The sequence below is a fragment of the Loxodonta africana genome, chromosome 2, assembly GCF_030014295.1.
Source record: "Loxodonta africana isolate mLoxAfr1 chromosome 2, mLoxAfr1.hap2, whole genome shotgun sequence".
NCBI classification, from domain to species: Eukaryota; Metazoa; Chordata; class Mammalia; order Proboscidea; family Elephantidae; genus Loxodonta; species Loxodonta africana.
Window position 1 is genome coordinate 143,865,144 of NC_087343.1, and position 20,769 is coordinate 143,885,912.

The 20,769-nt window shown below is 40.2% G+C and overlaps 1 protein-coding gene and 1 pseudogene across 3 annotated transcripts in view; one reads left to right on the forward strand and one right to left on the reverse strand.

The window, feature by feature from the left end:
• FEM1C (fem-1 homolog C) overlaps positions 1–20,769 on the forward strand; it is a 105,048-nt gene that overhangs the window by 55,330 nt on the left and 28,949 nt on the right. The window lies entirely within an intron of this gene.
• LOC111751853 (U6 spliceosomal RNA) lies at positions 10,262–10,382 on the reverse strand (annotated as a pseudogene).

Genomic DNA, 20,769 nt, shown 5'->3' on the forward strand with positions numbered 1-20,769 from the left:
GAGTACTTCCAATGCTGCATCTGTTCATTGATACATCTCAGCTGGTATTCTGTCAATTCTCAGAGCCTTGTTTTTCACCAGTGCCTTCACTGCAGCTTCGCCTTCTTCCTTTGGTACCATCAGTTCCTGATCATGTGCTACCTCCAGAAATGGCTGAATGTCAACCAGTTCTTTTTGGTATAATGACTCTGTGTATTCCTTCCATCTTCTTTTGATACTTTCTGCGTTGTTTAATATTTTCCCCGTAGAATCCTTCAGTATTGCAACCTGAGTCTTGAATCTTTTCTTCAGTTCTTTCAGTTTGAGAAATGCTGAGCATGCTCTTCCCTTTTGGTTTTCTATCTCCAGGTCTTCACACATGTCGTCATAATACTTTACTTTGTCTTCTTGAACCACCCTTTGAAATCTTCTGTTCAGCTCTTTTACATCATTTTTTCCTTTTGCTTTAGCTACTCATCGTTCAAGAGCAAGTTTTAGAGTCTCTTCTGACATTCATTTAGGTCTTTTCTTTCTCTCCTGTCTTTTGATTGATCTCTTGGTTTCTTCATGTATGATGTCGTTGATGTCATTCCACAACTCATCTTGTCTTCGGTTGTTAGTGTTCAACACGTCAAATCTATTCCAGTGCTAGGGTGCTCAATACTTTGCAAGATAAAAAGTTCTGTTAATGTGATCCTCTGTTTATTAAAATGTTAACCTTATACTAAACAAAAAAAAAATTTTCTTTTCCATCAAGGCTGAACCTTTCTCAGCTTCCCTAGCGTGTAGTAAGAATGAGTCCTATTAACATTAACCTGAACATGCTAACTCCAGGCCACACCACTCTGGCAAAGTGTCAGTTCTGGAGCTCTGTGGACTGTGGGGAGAGAGCTTTGTCAAGCCGAGATGCGTGGCTTTATCTCCCCAGGGCACACACTTGCCATCCACGTAGTTGGGGTTGGGTTCGGAAAGATTCAATTATTGTTTATCTAAAACCACCTATCTCTGACACTCAAGCCTTACTGCTAAGCCTGACAAGCCCTGCCAGGCTGCTTCAAGATGGTGAACTCCTTTTCAGAGGCCTAGCTGACCCTACGTGCTGGCTTCTGTCAGAGCCCTACAGATTGTCAGCCCTGTCTCTACATGTCTGAATCCAACTGTGGACATGCTTTTTTTTTTTTCTCAGTCTACATTTAGGTCCGTAGACATAAGTAGGTCTGAGGAACAAGGGGTGTAGTCTAACTCCAAATACCTATGTGAATATTAGCTCCATTCTGCCTAGAGATTCTTCTGTTGGAATGACCACACATCGGTTCCAGTTTTGTCCTTGGTGACACATTTCGTTTTCACCTTCTAACCAGTAAACTCTGCTTTGTCCTAATATTAACTCCATTTTTATGAAAATGTGATTAAGTTGAAGCCTAGCCATGGATGAAGAAGACTATTTCATTGTAAATTAATCCCTGAATGTAAACCACATCCTACAGGCTGCCACACACCAGTGAGTATTTCGAATGTTGCTGTGTCTACACTGTTTAGACTCCTTTCTGCTAAGACTCTTTGATTGGAAATTGACCACAGGCCCTAGGAAGAATAAAACTTGTTGCCGTTGAATCGATTGCCACTCACAGCAACCCTGTAGGACAGAGTTGTACTGCCCCATAGGGTTTCCTAGGCTGAATCTTTACGGAAACAGAATGCCAGGTCTTTTCTCCCACAGAAGTGCTGGCGGGTTTGAACTGCCAACCTTTTGATTAGCAGCCCAGAACTTAACTACTATGCCACCAGGGGTCCTTTAGGAAAGAATACTCTTGTTAAGTCAAAGAAAGAGAATTAGTCTAGGGTTTAGACCAACTTGTTAAAGGTCTTGCTTTTTACTTTAATAAATGAAAACACTTAAATAGAAAAAGTAGTTCTGGAGGGGTCTGGATCTGACATTCAGACCCCAGGTGGGCAACTTCCTCTCTTTTTAGCCTGCTGTTTGCAAACACTGCATCATAACATCTTTTGTCCTGATTTGTTTAATTAGAAAAATCCGTGGCCATGACTTTTTTTGTGTGTGTGGTAAATATATAGGTAACAAAATACTTGCCATTTCTGCAATCTTCACATGGACAGTTCAGTGACATTAATTATGTTTGTCAGGTTGTCCAGCCATTGCCATTAACCATTCCCCAATTTTTCTGTCACCCTTAACAGAAGCCCAGTGTCCCCTAATTTTGGCTGCTTTTTAATCCCGAAGAGGACTGGTTATACAAATACGCATGTGTGCTATTCTTGATCCCTGAGTTCTTTTAAGAAGTTAAGAACACCACTGAGCAGAGATCCTCAGCGAGCATAACTGATCTGTGTGCACCTCTTTGTTTTTCTTCCCTACAATGCACTATTCTTCCTTCAGCTCTTCTCCAGCCCCGTCCATTCCCTCACGAAATAACAACCTTTGTAAATCCAAGAGTTGCATGTGTGCATCAGCATTCCCGTTTCCTTAAAAAAGTGAACAGTTTTTCTTAGCATAAATAGTTCTAAGAATATTTATGCTTTTTGTAGTATTTGCAATGACATTATCTGTTACTAAATGTTGCCCATTTGATTGTGAATTTCTTGAGAAAGGGATAATATCTCAAACATCTTAGAGCTCATGTGTCTTAAATACCATTCTACACTTGATGGACTATAAGTATTCAGTGCAGGGGTAAAGATAATAAATGCTTTATACCTGCATACTCACATATTGTTTGGGAGTGAATTGCTCTCTTTTTAAATCAAACACTAATTTAGGTGTGGCTGTGGAGATATTTTTTAGCTGTGGTTAACATTTAGAATCAGTTGACTAAGTAAAGAAGATTATTCTTGATAATGTGTGCGGTCCTCATCCAGCCAGTTGAAAGGCCGTAAGAGCAAAACAGATTTCCCTGAGGAAGAAGGTATTCTTTTTCAAGACCACAACATCAGCTCCTACCAGAAACTTTCCAGCCTGCTGGCCTTCTCTAAGGATTTCAGACTTGCCAGTCCTCATAATCATATAAGCCAATTCCTACAGGGGGAAAAATATCTATCTATCTATATCTCCTGTTGTTGTTGTTAGTTGCCGTCAATTCCAACTCATGGCAACAACATTTGTGCAGAGTAGAACTGCTCCATAGGGTTTTTAAGACTGTGGCCTTTCAGAAGCAGATTGCCAGGCCTGACTTTTGAGAGCCCCTGGGTGTGTTTGAACTGCCAACCTTTTGACTAGTAGTTGAATGTTTAACTGTGTCACCCAGGGACTTCTCTGGAGAACCCTAACAGGCATAGTAGATACTTATTTTTTAAAAAAAAAATATTGAAAAGAATGAATGTCTTTACAAACCCATTATCCAGAGGTAACCACTACTGAAAATTTGGTGTGATTGCTCTAGTCTAATAAAAAAAAAAAAAAAAATCTAATGGAACTACCAAATCAAACAACTTTCATTATAAGTCAATTTTTTTTGTATAATTGTGTGTTTTCCAGTTCATCTCATAGCAATTTTTTATTAAGAGATAAAAAGAAGCTAATTTCTTTCATTTATTCTACTTAAAGAGCATCGTCTCTAGATTCAGGAGCATGTTGCTTCATTGCATCACTGCTCAGATTTGAGAGATACAGAGGCAGCGTGCATCACTTAGAAGAAGCAACTCCGACTCCACCCTATTTAACTTCAGCATTTAAGGAAACAAATGACTAAAGCCGTTATTTGGATGATGGAGGGTTTTTTTGTTTGTTTGGTTGTTACCTTTGCCTTAATGTCTGCACTCCCAAAAGCTATTAGGAAATTCATTCCTTAGTAAACATTTTTTGAATCCCCATTATGTGCTAGGCTTTCTTCTAGGTGCTGGGGTTACAGGAATGAATTAGAAAGACAAGTTCCCTAACCTCGTAAGGACTGTATGTTCTAGTGAGAAGAGATAGACAATAAACAAGTAAACCAATAGATGCGCAAGATTATTTCATAGAGTAATAAATGTTTCCATGAAAAGAGAACAGGTACTGTGCTAAGGATTAACGCAACTCATATAGGATGTGTGCTTAGGAGTCATTATCAGCTTTCTATGTCTCTTTGTGCTGAGTGGATTTGATCATGAAGTTAAAAATCCTGTGTAAGCACTTATGATGGGGCCAGTACACAGTAGTGTGTGGAGCAGGAAAAGAACACTCAGAAGCACACAACCCAGAGAGAGCAGTCACAGGCTACCAGTAATTTAAAGTCCTTAATCCGGAGAAAATAAATAACAGAGAACTGCAAAACTAAATTCTAGGTCTAGCCTTTGGATTTTTCTCTACATCGGAACACAAGAATAAGTTAAAAAAAAAAAAAAAAAAAAAGCTTTACCCCACGTAGAACATTGTGAAATAGTTTTTGAAGAGTTGAAAGGGACATGGGAAACCCTGGTGGTGTAGTGGTTAAGAGCTACAGCTGCTAACCAAAAGTTCAGCAGTTTGAATCCACCAGGAACTCCTTGGAAACTCTATGGGGCAGCTCTACCCTGTCTTATAGGGTTGCTATGAGTAGGAATCAATGGCAACAGGTTTGTTTTGCTTTGGCTTATGGTGGAGGTGGGGACATACTCTGATTAGGTTGGAAAATACTCAAAGAGGAAATTAAAGGTGATGATGAATCTGCAGACACAGGAGCCCAGTTTTTGGGAAGGCAATGGTAGCATCCTATAAACGATTTTATTTTTCTTTATTTCTCGTAATTTAAATATAAGGCATATTTTCCTCTACTCTGTTTTAGCAAACCAATGACATAAAATAAACCAGCATAATTAGACTTAACTATCCCAGGCCAATTCTCTGGTCATCAAAGTTTTTAAAGCAAATAAGATCAACCTTCAGAAAACAAAACAAAAACCCTCAGTCTGCTTTTCCGGACTTTAATATAGTTTTTTTTCTTTCTGGGAAGGAAAATAAATTTTTTTGTTTATAGTTTCTTTTGATCAAATACCTCAAATCTTTACCAGCGCTAAAGTATAAACGGCTGGGACTGGAAATGGGACTGATGCTGACAAATGGACCAGGAGCAGCTGATTCTTGCTTGTTTTGAAACAGTAAAGTCCTAGATCGTAAAAATGTCAGAGTTCCTACGGTCCCTGATTGAGCATAGCTAATTCCTGATCCGTGGGAGCATGTTTGTATTACAGTGATCCTAATTTACCCATAAATAAATTATTCTCCTCTGAGGCTCATAAATAAATATAGTTTTAATTGCATGCCTACTGTTAGACCCTAAAATTAGACAGCTTTGGTCCTCCTTTGCCAACAGGAGGAGGTGTTCTGGAATAGTTTAGTTGAGATTTGCTGTGGCTCCAGAGGCACTTTGGGAGAGAAAAAAGGCAGAAATATTTTTATAAGGGCCAAGAGATTTCAGTTGTAGACGCCTTGTTTCTGGTCAGACAGAAGCCATGTTGAACGTTTTTCAACAAGCTGAAGAGTGGTACCCCAGCCATGCCTTCTATCTTCACTTTTCTTTTGAATCCCCAGGGTCCATTTTCATAGATGATGCCAAAGAGGGTGAATCAGAGAGACTGTGTTCCTGGCTTGTTCCAGTGCCCAGTTTTCCTTAATTAGCAGGAACAGGACCCACTTAGAAAAGATGTTTGTGCTCTGGTGACGAAGTGCCCTCAAATAGAGTCACTGACTAAAAGAGAATGTAGGACAATCTTACAAATTAACTTGAACACAAAGGAATACAGGCCATGTGTGAAATTAGGTTGACCCCAATAGAAGTCAGGTTAGGAACAAGCAGAAGAGGTAAGCTGCCCCACCTCCACTGGCATTCCTTTCTACCCTTCTCCCACCCAACACAGCAACTTCCACACTCTCCCAAGCTGAGTGGCTTTGTGCAAGTCACTTAACCTCTTGATACGTGTTTCCTTGTTTGAAAAATAGGGTGAATAACAGTACCTACTCAGGGACTTGTTTTAAGGATTAAATCAATGTTTATATAGTACCCACACACAGGGGCACCGGTAAATAAAGTTGCTATTCCTTTCTTCCCTTTCCCTCCATGAGGTGTGCTCTTCGGTAAGTTATTCCCTAGACTTGCTTTATTTTTGTTCTCTACTTTTCTCTATACCCACATTTTCTGTCTACGGAATGTTGAAGGGCAGGAGCACCAGGAAAGTTTTCTTTTTTGAGAGAAAGGGGCTATCTGCTAAAATGAACTCAAAGCCCCATTAAAACAAACAAACAAAAAAAAAAACAAAACAAAAAACCCAGCTGTCAAGCGTGGAATTGGCTCCAGTTCATGGTGACCCGGCGTGTGTCAGAATAGAACTGTACTCTTTCAGCATGAGTCCCTGTGGGAAAAATAGATATAAATTTTAAATAAATGGATGATTTTTTGGAAGTCAGTCACCAGGCCTTTCTTCTGAGGTGCCTCTGGGTGGACTCGAACATCCAACTTTTGATTAGCAGCAAGTGTGTTAACCATTTACAATACCCAGGGACTTTATTTAAAATATTAAAGGCTACTAAAAAAAAAAAAATCCATCTTCTGATGATTATTTACTGATGTTTACTTCAAACTCTTATAAGTCCATCATTGTTTTAAAAAGAAATTTATTACTTAAGTATTTATTTTAGCGGTGTTTATGTTTATAATATTTACTTATTCACAAGTCTTAACCCCCAAACAAGAATATGACAGCTTTTTGAGGCCAAGGATCGCATCTGACTCATCTCTGTAGGCAATGCAGTGCACACAGTAGGCCCCCAGAAAATATTTGTTTAAATCGTATATTTTGTTATGTAGCATTTATAATAAGTACTACCATGTCCTTAACATTTTATATATGCTGATACACTAAGAGTCCCTGTGGACTGTGGAAAAATAGAAGTAAATATTAATAAATAAAAAGAACATATACGTTTCTACCACTCTCCTGTAATAGGTGTGTAGCACATTTAAGAGATTATTAGTAATGATGCAGAAAGAATCTAGGTAAAAGAAAAAGCATCAATACCAGAGATTATAATAAGTAGCAGCATAGTATAGGAAAAAGTTCCAGCCAGGAAGCCAAAGAAAAGCATGGGTGGTAAGAAAGAATAAGACAAAACTTTGGAATAGTAGGAAATAGTATAAATAATGTGAAGTTCTATGTTGAGTTTTTGTCTTCAAACCATTTTATGTGGACCCTCTCACCTCTGGAAAGATAGGTTGGCCAATCACACTGTGGCAGAAGCACCTGATGCTTAGGGGCCATGTGGCCATTAAGAGAATAGCAAAAATCAAAACCAGATTTTTTTTTTTAAATAATTTTTATTGTGCTTTAAGTGAAAGTTTACAAATCAAGTCAGTCTGTCACATATTATCTTATATACACCTTACTCCATACTCCCACTGACTCTCCCCCTAATGAGTCAGTCTGCTCCCTCCTTCTAGTCTCTCCTTTCGTGACGATTTTGCCAGTTTCTAACCCTCTCTACTCTCCTATCTCCCCTCCAGACAGGAGATGCCAACACAGTCTCAAGTGTCCACCTGATACAAGTAGCTCACTCTTCATCAGCATCTCTCTCCAACCCATTGTCCAGTCCCTTCCATGTCTGATAAGTTGTCTTCGGGAATGGTTCCTGTCCTGGGACAACAGAAGGTTTGGGGACCAATTTGGGGACCATGACCGCCAGGATTCCTCTAGTCTCAGTCAGACCATTAAGTATGGTCTTTTTGTGAGAATTTGGGGTCTGCATCCCACTGTTCTCCTGCTCCCTCAGGGGTTCTCTGTTGCGCTCCCTGTCAGGGCAGTCATCGGTCGTGGCCTGGCACCATCCATCTAGTTCTTCTGGTCTCAGGATGATGTAAGTCTCTGGTTCATGTGGCCCTTTCTGTCTCTTGGGCTCATAGTTATCTTGTGACCTTGGTGTTCTTCATTCTCCTTTGATCCAGGTGCGTCGAGACCAATTGATGCATCTTAGATGGCCGCTTGTTAGCATTTAAGACCCCAGACGCCACATTTCAAAGTGGGATGCAGAATGTTTTCATAAGAGAATTATTTTGCCAATTGACTTAGAAGTCCCCTTAAGCCATAGTCCCCAAACCCCTGCCCTTGCTCCGCTGACCTTCGAAGCATTCAGTTTATCCCAGAAACTGCTTTTGGTCCAGTCCAGTTGAGCTGACCTTCCGTGTATTGAGTATTGTCCTTCCCTTCACCTAAAGTAGTTCTTATCTACTAACTAATCAGTAAATAACCCTCTCCCACCCTCCCTCCCTCCCCACCTCGTAACCACAAAAGTGTGTGTTCTTCTCAGTTTATACTATTTCTCAAGATCTTATAATAGTGGTCTTATACAATATTTGTCCTTTTGCCTCTGACTAATTTCACTCAGCATAATGCCTTCCAGGTTCCCCCATGTTATGAAATGTTTCACACATTCGTCACTGTCAAAACCAGATTTTCGAATGCTGCTACAGGAGCCCCTGGTGGCCCCGCAGTTAAGAGCTCGGCTGCTAACCAAAAGGTCAGCAGTTCAAATCTACCAGCTGCTTCTTGGAAACCCTATGGGGCAGTTCTACTCTGTCCTATAGACTTGCTATGAGTCGGAATCAACTCAGCAGCAATGGGTTTGGTTTTGGTAGGAGCCTTAGTGACAATTTACAAAGTGAATAAAAGATATAGAAAAGAATAACTTCTTTTTGGTGAAAAGGAAACAACCGCTAACAATAGCTGAACTTTACTGAGAGTTTATGTGGTAGGCACTTAAGTATTAACTTGTTTAATCTTCACAATGCAATGAGCTATTACCCATTTTGCAGATGAGAAAACTGAGGCACAAGGTGGTTGGTTCAACAACTTTCCCAAAATTACATAACTCCTAAATGGTAGCAGTGGAAGCAGATTTTGAGTGCATTTCGTTCGGCTCCACGGCTGCACTTCTAATCTCTTCATCTCCTTCTGACTCTGCTTTCCAGCCCCAGAGAAGAAATGGAAGTAACAAATATGGGCACACATTTGTATTCAATAGCTTCAGTGATGGTTAGCATAGCAACCGATCCAGTTTCTGTTCTTGTTGCTAGGCCTGAAGTACTAAATGATAGTTTCACTTGTTTGTTGATCACTTACTCTGTGTGGCTTAATTTTATTCTCAAGCATCTTTTAAATGTTGGCCTTCTACAGGTGTGGAAACACAGGCATAGACGGTAGCTTGCACAGGTTTACACAGAAGCTGGAAGAGCCAAGAATTCGGTTTAGAATTTTGTGGCTCCAAAGACTCCTAGGAACCACACTAAACAGCAAAAGTACACTTTACCTTTCTCCCAGGTGTAACTCCCTCTCCCCTCTCATCATTACTGAGGTAGCTGATGTTAGTTGCCTTCCTAAAAGCCATGCCCACCTTCTTCCTTGCTAATAGACCATGAATTTACTTGTCTCTTGACAGGCCACAGATTGGTTTAGGCACTGGCATGTGTATGCAATTCTGGCTAATGAGATATGAAGGAAAGTCTGCTGGTTCAGGGCACTTTCAAGAATATTTTCTCTTTCCCTTAAAAAGGAAAAGGAGTGGTCTCTTTCTTCCTTTCTCCACCTTTGGACATTGTTAGGAGAAGATGTGATATCTGGAATGGTGGCAACCATCTTGCAGCCATGAGGGAATAGCACAAGTTAAGAAAAAGCCAACGTGGTGAGAAAATGTGAAGGCTGGAGAGAGGTTGGATCCTCAATGCCATCCTTCAGCCCTGAATTAACCATTCCGGAACCTCTCAACCTTGGGACTTCTTGTCATGTGAGACAATAACATTTCCTCGCTGTTTAAGTCATTTCTGTTTGGGTTTTCTGTTACATACAGTTGCAAGTATCTTAACTGATACAATTAATATCATCAGCATCACCATCATTATCATTAAACACTGTTACCAGGCATATTAGATGCATTATCTTATTTAATCCTAAGAACAACCCTATGAGATGGGTATGTCTATCATTCCTAATTTACAGATGAGGAAATTATAGCTTAGAGAGGTTAATTTGTCCAAGGATCTACAAGAAAGTGGCAGAACAATGATCTGAAGTACAGACATTTCCTTCATCTTTATTAATACTTACAATAAAACACAGGTTTTATTATCCTTATTCACTGTGCTTTAGGTGAAAGTTTACAGTGCAAATTAATTTTTCATTCAAAAATTTATACACAAATTGTTTTGTGACATTGGGCGCAATCCCCACATTGTGTCAGCACTCTCCCCCTTTCCCTTTCCACCCTGGGTTCCCCGTGTCCATTTGTCCAGTTTTCCTGTCTCTTTCTGCCTTCTTGTCTTTGCTTAAAAATATGGAACACTTCACATATTTGCGTGCCATCCTTGCTCAGGGGCCATGCTAATCTTCCATGCTAATCTTCTCCGTATCGTTTCAATTTTTAGTGTATGTGCTGCCAAAGAGAGCACTATCCTCATTTATTGAAAAGGGACCTGCAGTTTAAGAGATGACGTTCTGCCACACGCCTAGCGAATGCAAGGTTTATACTGAGGTCTTTAACTCCAAGTTGGTGTTTTTTTCACTGTATCCAGGCCTCCCACTTCACTGCCCTTCCCAGATGCTGGGAGGACTCCTGTTCTCAGTCTTTTCTTTAGTTATTCCTTCCCCACTCTCTACTTGTTTTGTGCCCTAATCCTCTAGCCCCTTGCTCTCTCCTGGTTGAGAGCAAATGCTAATCTCTGTTCATAAGTGATCTAACTAATCTGCTACATCCGCTAGTAATGTTGTTGTTGTTAGGTGCCATCGAGTTGGTTCTGACTTATAGCGACAGTATGTATAACAAAACCAAATACTGCCCAGTCCTGCACCATCCTCACAATCATTGCTATGTTTGAGCTCATTGTTGTAGCCATTGTGTCAATCCGTTTCCTAGAGGGCCTTCCTCCTTTTCACTGACTCTACTTTACCAAGCATAATGCCCTTCTCCAGAGGCGGATCCCTCGTGATCGCATGCCCAAAGTATGTGAGACAAAGTCTTGCCATCCTTGCTTCTAAGGGGCATTCTGGCTGTACTTCATCCAAGACAGATTTGTTTGTTCTTCTGGCAGTCCATGCTGTATTCTTTATTCTTCACCAGCACCATAATTCAAATGCATCTCTTCTTCATCTGCCTTCCTTATTCATTGCCCAGCTTTCACATGCATATGGGTGGTTGAAAACATCATGGCTTGAATTAGGCTCACCTTAGTCCTCAACGTGACGTCTTTGCTTTTTAAGACTTCAAAGAGGTCTTTTGCAGTAGATTTGCCACTTCCATGGGTATTGATTGTGATCCGAGTAAAATGAAATCCTAGTAATAGGATGCCTTAACTCTGTTTGGAGCCCTGGTTTGACTGCTAACCCAGCAGTTTGAATCTACCATTCCCTACTTGGAAACTCTATGGGGCAGCTCTACTCTATCCTTTAGGGTCACTATGAGTTCGAATCACTCGTCAGCCAAGGGTTAACTCTGTTCACATGCACCTGTCTCTTGGAAGCTCCTACTCACTGATGAAAGGATGGCCTCAGGCTTGCCATAGGCTGAACAAGCAAAACACGCAGGCCCCCTGGCTTCCTTCAAACCCCTGTGCACTAGCATCCTAGAGAGTAGGCTTCCTGTGTGTGGCCCATGGGCTAAGCCAGCTCAAACACTGATCGTAAGAACAATTAGAATGGACTACGGAAAAAAATCCTGTAGTTAGAACAAGGTAGAATAGAAAGATTCATAATATTAAAATCTTTGAGACAAATCAGAAAAGGAAGAGGACAGAATGAAGTTATTCATTACTCTCTGTAATGGGAAGTTACCTGGACCCTCAAATTCCTTTCCGTTCTTATCTAGTGTGCTGCCTCCTCTCCTATAGGCTGACCTTACTAGGAAGCTGCTGTCCTTCTTCTCCCACCACAGCCCCCCTACTTGTATACCAGACTCCTAGTCTTTATTCATGCAGGTCTGGGCTGTTCCTGCTGCAACCCTGCTGTATCTTTCAATCCAAATCTTATGCATTCTTCAAGACTCAGTGCAAGTCCCATATTCTCTATGAAGACTTCTTGAAACATACCTGATTACATGAGTATCTTTTTTTCCTGAACTGTCTTGCAGTTTAAGAGTTGTGATGATTCAGCTTCTTCAATCAATTTGTGGAAGTTGTTCCCCTACTCTTTCTAAAGCTTTTTGATCTTATGGCCATTGGCATTACCAATCACTGGAATTGCTGACCTTTGAGGTATCTTTCCCTGGTATGTTAAGCACTCATTGCTATCCAAGACCATCACAAGACCATCGAAAGTTCTTGCCTGACCTTCATCTTTCCCCCCTTTTTCTAGTAACATCACCACAATTTTCTTTTGGAATAGTTGGAGGAGGGCATATTAAGCCAACACTGGTCAATCAACATAATCAATCTCCTAACCACTGTGATTTGTTCAAGGTAAGCATGTGACCCAGGCTAGTCCAATATGATTCCATCCTGGGACATTTGCTGGAACTGTTATAAAGGAGAGAAGCTCTCTTTCCTCAATCTAATTTGTTGGAAGTCTGAGTTCTTTGGGACTTCAACATGACAGTGTGATGAGAAAAATCCAAAACAGAAAATTAGATGAATAGTTAGCAAGAGAGATATTAATTTCTGGCATCATTTGACCTGAATCATGTATCCAGCCAGACTCACCCTTGAAATTTTCATTTTCTTGAGACAATAAATTCTTTTACTTAAGCCTGCTTGAGTTGCGATTTCTCTCGGAACTCAAAGAGTCCCAAGAGATTCATCCATCAGACGAGTGGAGTTTCCTGTGTTGTTAGGTGCCATGGATCGGTTCTGACTCATAGTGACCCTATGTACAACAGAATGAAACACTACCTGGTCCTACGCCATCCTCATAATCCTTTGCTGTGTTTGAGCTCATTGTTGGCAGCCACTGGGTCAATCCATTTTGTTGAGGGTCATCCTCTTTTTCAGTGACACTCTACCAAACATGATGTCCTTCTCCAGGGACTGGTCCTTCTGATAACACATCCAAAGTATGTGAGTCGAAGTATTGCCATCTGGGCTTCTAAAGAGCATTCTGGCTGTACTTCGTCCAATACAGATTTGTTAATATTTCTGGCAGGCCGGAGTGTATTCAGTATTCTTCGCCAACACCACAATTCAAAGGCATCAATTCTTCTTCAGTCTTCTTATTCGTTGTCCAGCTTTCGGAACATATGAGGCAATTGAAAATACCATGGCTTGGGTCAGGCACACCTTAGTACTCAAGGTGATATCTTTGCTTTTTAACACTTTAAAGAGGTCTTTTGCAGCAAATTTGCCCAAGGCAGTATGTCATTTGATTCTTAACTGCTGCTTCCATAGTATTGATTGTGGAACCAAGTAAAGTTAAATCCTTGATAACACTTTTATTTTCTCAGTTTATCGTGATGTTGCTTATTAGTCCAGTTGTAAGGATTTTTGTTTCCTTTATGTTGAGGTGTAATCCATACCGAAGGCTGTAGTTTTTGATATTCCTCAGTAAGTGCTTCAAGTCCCTTTCATTGCAGCAAGTGAGGTTGTATGATCGGCATATCGCAGGCTATTAATGAGTATTCTTCCCATCCTTGATGCCTCATTTTTCTTCATATAGCCCAGCTTCTTGGATTATCTGCTCAGCATACAGACTGAATAAGTATGGTGAAAGGATACAATTCTGATGCATACCTTTCCTGATTTTAAACCATGCAGTATCCCCTTGTTCTGTTCAAACGACTGCCACTTGGTCTATGTACAGGTTCCTCATAGGCACAATTAAGTGTTTTGGAATTCCCATTCTTCGCAATATTACCCATAATTTGTTATGACCCACGTAGTAGAATGCCTTTGGTATGGGGAATTTCAGGATTCTCGGTAAAGCAAGAAAGCTAGAGGGATGAAGCAGGGAGGTCATTTGTAGATAATGAAGCAATTTTTAACCGGATAATGTAGCAACTGCAAAAATACAGAACTGATACTTCCTTGGCTGCTCTTAATGGGTGAGTACTTTTTTTTTTGAGTGTTACAAAGTTCAAAAATTGAGTCATCAGATTATTTTTAGGGTTATCAGGCAAGAGGAAATTATTTGTCCATGCATTTACTCCCAGAAATTCAGTCCTTCTGTGTTGGCCCCCAATCTTTTTTCCTGGTGCAAGAGAGGACTAGCTGTGGATCGTTGCCCTCATGCCTCTGTTTTACCTTTACCTCTGGTAGAAGAGAAGGAGCCACAGTGACCTCAAGCCCAGGGACTTGGCCAAATGACCCAGAGCATGGAAGTTTTCTGACTTCAGTTTGTGCAGATCACCAGACCTCAAGTGGGAGCGAAAAAAACTGAAGTTGCAAGTTAGGTTCTAAATGAGGCTGGCTGGAGGCTAGCGTGGCATAGACCCGGGAAGCTTCAGATGGAAATTACTGGCATTTTCTGCAACCAAAAGACCCTTTTAACAAAAATTTGTTGACTGACAAGTTGGTTTGGTATCTTGTAGTGTCTGCCTTACCCTTCAAGTTGCCTCAATGGCGTGTAAGTATAGGACTTTGTTCTCTAGGGCTTTTTATGTGTTCTCCAAGCTTCCTAAATTCTTTAAAATATATGTGAGGCCATGTTGGGCTTTTTTGTTTATTTGTTTTTGTTAATTATTTCTTAAAATTACACAAAGAATTTATGCTTATTATAGAAACATTAGAAAATTTAGAAAAACAAAATGGAGAATTAAGAATAAACCCAGAGGCAACATTAGCATTTTGTTACAAGTGAATTTTTCTTTTTTAAAAAGATAGGATTATTCTGTGCTTATTGCTTAGTAATTTTTTTTTTTTTTAAATCGTATCCTGAACATCTTCCCTTGTGAATAAACACGCTTCAATACAATCCCTTTAGAGGACTGGGTGCATCGTGTTCTATTGTCTGGATATACATAATTTATTTTGCCAGTCCCTAATGTTGAGCAGGGAAACCCTGGTGGCATACTGGTTAAGCGCTATAGCTACTGACCAAAAGGTTAGCAGTTCAAATCCACTAGGCGCTCCTTGGAAACCCTATGGGGCAGTTCTACTCCATCCTATCGAGTTGCTATGAGTTGGAATTGACTTGATGGCAATTGGTTTGGTTTTTTTGGTATTGTTGGACGGAAGCTCTGGTGGCATAGTGGTTAAGAGCTCAGAGATCAGCTTCTAACCAAAAGGTTAGCAGTTCAAATCCACCAGCTGCTCCTTGGAAACCCTATGGGGCAGCTCTACTCTGTCCTACAGGGTCGCTATGAGTTGGAATCAACTCGATGACAAGAGGTTTGTTTTTGTTTTTCTTGGGGAAGAAAGTACTTTTTATTTTTTCTTTATTAACATCCTTATATTTACATGTTGATATACATCTCTAATATTTCTGATCTTTTTTTTAATATTTATTTTTGGTGAAAATACACACAGCAAAACATACCCCTATTCAACAATTTCTACACATACAATTGGTTGATTTTGGTTACTTCTGGTCTTATGGAAAAGGAAACAGCAGTTCATAGAGGAAGTCAGACCTGCAGCCCAGTTCTTCCTCTGTTTCATCACATAAGAATTTTTGTAATTGTAGCTTTGTGTGGGAGTACCAGGAAAAAAAAGAGAAAATTCTTGTAATTTTTTGTTGTTGGAGGGGGCAGAAGTTTTTAATGGTTTCCTTGCTCTGGTTGCTCTGTTAGGCCTGCTGAATAAGAAGTTTTCAGGCTGTGACTTTGCTGGGGCAGTGTTTGGGGCAGAATGATGCCCAGGCTGCAAGTTAGTCACCTGCTCTTGGCACCACTTTGGCCAAAGGCAGCCACCATGCTTGCTTTATCTGTCTTATGAAAGCCTCTGTCAGATCTTGCAAAGACATGTCTCTGGAAACCCTGAAGAATGAGGGTAGAACAACAAAATGGCCATGAGTCCCCAGAACATATTAGCCTTTTGGAAAGAAAAGCCAGGCACAGCTATTAAAATATTATATCCAATAATCTCTCAGCTCCCCTAAGCTGGGAAGTCAGGGTGGGCACAGCCCCTTTGCCTAGGCACAGGCATAAGGGGTCCATGGACTTTGAATGCCTTTCACCCATGCATAGATCTGTGTGGGCCCATTTCAACAGTGTAGGCCCTCATTAGCACAGTACAACAGGGTATATACCTCAAGCCTATTTTCAACTGCAACAGCTAAGGGGATGTGGCAGATTCTTGACATTTGACACCATCCTGTCCATTAAGCAGGGTCCTCACCTACCCACATCAGGGGCCTGAGGACTGGTGGCTCCACCCACTCTACCTAGCCACTCATGATAGGGGTCTGAGAATAAGTGGTACCTCCCACTTCTTACAGCGAACAGCATTGGGTATGCAAAGTCCAGCTGCAAAACCCACCCATCTATGTGCTTTAGGGTACAGGGACATGCCTTCCACCTAGGCACTCAGGTAGCTATCAGCCTCCTGCCTGGCTCAACACATGACCCCCTACTGTAGCCAGATACCTGTACGTACTCCAATCACCCCTGCCCATCTAGGACTGTAGGTGAGAGCCTGCACCACACACTCAATGACCAATGACCTGGACACCTGAGCTTAATCCACACAAGAAAAGTAAACAGACTCCTGGGCTCACATACCTAGTAACAGCTCTAACTATCTGGTGATAGATTGTGAGAGTTTCAAAGATGCCAATAATCAAAGTAGCTCACACGACCAGCCTATTTGGACATATCAAAACAAAACAAGAAGCTAGGACACAGTAAGTAAACATAAAATAAATAAATATAATAACTTCCTGATGGCTCAGAGACAACAGTCAATATCAAATCACATAAAGAGACAGACCAGGATGTCTTCATCAAACAACCAAAACAAAGAACCAAGAAACCTCCCAGTGGAAGAAAATTTCTTGGAATTACTGGAGGTAGAATTCAAAAGATTAATATACAGAGCTCTTCAAGAGATTAGGAAGGAAATCAGGCAAAACACAGACCAAGCCAAGGAACCACACACAGACAAAGCAACAGAGGAACTTAAGAAGGTTATACAAGAGCATAATAACAAATTTAACAAGATGCAAGAGTCCACAGAGAGGCAGCAAACAGAAATCCAAAAGCTTAACAATAAAATTTCAGAATTAGACAATTCAACGGAAAATCACAGTAGAAGAATTAAGGCAACGGAAGTCAGAATTAGTGAGACTAAAGATAAAGCACTTGACAGCACCTTATCTGAGGAAAAATCAGATAAAAGAATTATAAAAAAAATGAAGAAACCCTAAGAATTACGCGGGGCTCTATCAAGAGGAATAGCCTATGAGTGATTGGAGTACCAGAACAGGGGTGGATAACAGAAAATACAAAGAAAATTGTTGAACATTTGTTGGCATAAAACATCCCTGGTATTGTGAAAGATGAGAAGGTACCTACATAAGAAGCTCATTGAACCCCACACAGGGAGGATCCCAAAAGAAAGTCATTAAGACATAATTATAATCCACCTTGCCAAAACCAAAGATAAAGAGAGAATTTTAAGAGTGACTAGGGGTAAACGAAAAGTCATCTACAAAGAAGAGTCAATAAGACTAAACTCTGACTACTCAGCAGAAACCATGCAGACAAGAAGGCAATGGGATTTATATTCTAAGGAGCATACTGGTTGAATTTCTTCTAAGACTGATTTGTTCTTCTGGCAGTTCATGGTATATTTAACACACATCAATTGTTGTTGTTAGGTTTCCACTGAGTCTATTTTGATTCATAGCAACCCATGTGACAGCGTAGAACTGCCGCATAGGGTTCTCTTGGCTATAATCTTTATCTGGAAATAAATATTATATATATATATTTTTATATATATATAAAGACTTTAAGGAAAAAAAATTGCCAACCAAGAATTATATATCCAGCAAAACTGTCTCTCAAATATGATAACAAAATTAAGGCATTTCCAGATAAAGATTATAGCCAAGAGAACCCTATGCGGCAGTTCTACGCTGTCACATGGGTTGCTATGAATCAAAATAGACTCAGTGGAAACCTAACAACAACAATTGATGTGTGTTAAATATACCATGAACTGCCAGAAGAACAAATCAGTCTTAGAAGAAATTCAACCAGTATGCTCCTTAGAAATTAGTATGGCAAGACTTCTGCTTGCTTACTTTGGGCCCGTCATGAAGAAAGACCAATCACTAGAAAAAGACATCATGTTTTGTAAAGCAGAGGGACAATAAAAATGAGGGAAACCCTCAATGAGATAGATTGACACAATAGTTGCAACAATGGACTCAAATATACCAACACTCCTGAAGATAGTGCAGGACTGGGCAATATTTTATTCTGTTATATATAAGGTCATTGTTGTGGATTGAATTGTGTCCCCCCAAAATATGTGTTGTAAATATTAACCGCTATACCTGTGGGAATGGGTTTTCTGTGTTATGTTAATGATACAGGATGTGTCTTAAGTCAATCTCTTTTGAGATATAAAAGAGATTAAACAAGCAAGCATGAAGCAGAGATGTGATAGAGAGATGCCAAGCCACATAAAGGTTGCCCAGGAGCAGAAGCTCAGAAGAGACAAGGACCTTCCCCCAGAGCCGAGAGAGAGAGGAAGCCTACCCCTGGAGCCGGTGCCCTGAATTTGGACTTTTAGCCTTGTAAACCGTGAGGAAATAAATTTCTGTTTGTTAAAGCCACCTGATTTCTATTATAGCAGCACAGGATAACTAAGACAGTCACTGTGAGTTGAACCTAACTCAACAGCAACTAAGAATAACAACTATTGATAAATAAACTATGGACTGCCAAAAGAACGAACAAATCTATCTTGAAGTAGAAGTACAGCCAGAACATTCCTTAGGAACATGGATGGCAAGACTTTGTCTCACGTACTTTGGACATGTGACCTGGAGAAACCAATCCCTGGAGAAGGACATCATGCTTGGTAAAGTAGATGGTCATTGAAAAAAAGGAAGACCCTCAATGAGATGGATTGATACAGCGGCTGCAACAATGGGCTCAAACATGGCAATGATTGTGAGGATGGCTCAGGCCTGGGCAGTGTTTGTGTTGTACATAGGGCTTCTGTGAGTTGGAACCAACTCAAGGGCACCTAAGAACAACAGCCACAATTTACACAACACCAGTAATCAATAATACTACCCCATTTTATGGACAAAGACATCAAGGCTGAAAGAGACTGACTGAAAGCTAACATGTGGTAGAACGGCAACTCTAAATCTGATGTTTCCTCTATCACACTTCTAAGAGGGCAGAGGGAAAAGAAATTAAGGATATTAGCAAGACCTTCTTAACCCAAGTTCTTTGTTTCGTTGTCTCTCTTCTCTAAGAATCTTTTGTGCATTCTTTTATGTTAAACATTACCTCTTAAGATGTGTCTCTTTTGAAGAGATATATAGAGATAACTCCCTACAGAAATAATAATATCTGTAGGCTAGGAAGGCCTAGGATAGAGGTGGGTTGCAGATATAGGAGGGAAGGATTTCAGGAATAAAGCTTCACCTAACCTATAGGGTCACTACGAGTTAGAATCGACTCAACAGCAGTGGGTTTGGTTTTTTGGGCTACCCTATATTTAATAAACATGGATCCTCCTCCCTTAAGGGGTCCTAACATTGAAATAATTATTTTAAGAGATGCTAATTTTTAGATTTGACAGTTCAAGCTCAATAATTTGTCTTTATTTCAGAAGTATATATATTAAAAAAAAAACAAAAAAACCTGTTGCCATAAAGTTGATTATGACTTATGGTGACCCCATGTGTTACAGACTAGAACTACCCCATGTATTTCAGAGTAGAACTGCTCCATAGGGTTTTCAAGGCTGTGACCTTTCAGAAGCAGATCACCAGACCCTTCTCTTGAGGTTCCTCTGGGTGAGTTTGAACTGCCAATCTTTGGTTAGTAGTTGAGTGCTTAAGCATTTGTGTCACCTAGGGACTCCCCATAGATCCCTAGACAGTTTGTGTCAGGATTAAAAACATGAAAGAATCGTATTAAAGTGAATTCTCAGCTTTTTTCTCCTTTGCTCAGTAACTAGTCATCATCCTGGAAAATCAAATGTCAGGTCAAATATAATGAAAGTTCAAAATCTGTTTCTATGATTAGTTTCAATATGTCCTTGAGAAAAGCAGATTCCTTTCTTTTCAAAAGCAGACAGCTCTGCTTTCCAGGCATTTCCTTTGCAAATGGGTTTCTCTCTTTATTTTCAGGTTCCGCACAAAGATGGCAAACTATTGGGAGCAGAGATTAATTTTTAGCAACTAGGAGGAAGTTTCACAGCATTCAGAAAGATGAAAATTCAGCAGAGATTAATAAAGCTGACTATTACTGTTTAAATTCAGAGGACTTTTTCAATCAATATTATTCTTTTAGAGAGTCTATGGCCGTATATTCAAATACCATTTCACTAAAAGTGTGATATGCAGACTGGCAGATTTGGTGTCACTTGGGAACTTTTCAGAAAAGTCTTGGATGCCCTAGATTGAGATCATTATGATAGAGAGTGCATTAACTGTTAATATTAAGATATTGTTAATATATAATATTAAAATAACCCAATTTCCTTTGCTTCATCAACTTGTTGGGTCCAATGAGCTCTCATTATCAATAATAATTTGAATTCACTGGCTCATATTTCCCTGGCAGTGTTTAAGACAGGATCTTAGTTCATCCTCAAAGTGCCCTCAAGCTTTTTTTGGAATCCTCACAAGGTCACCGACATGCTAGCTGGGGAGCAGAGTCCCTTCCCCCCTTATTGCCTGTTGCTTACTGCCAGCCAGTGTGTTCCCAGGGAATGCCAAGTCCCC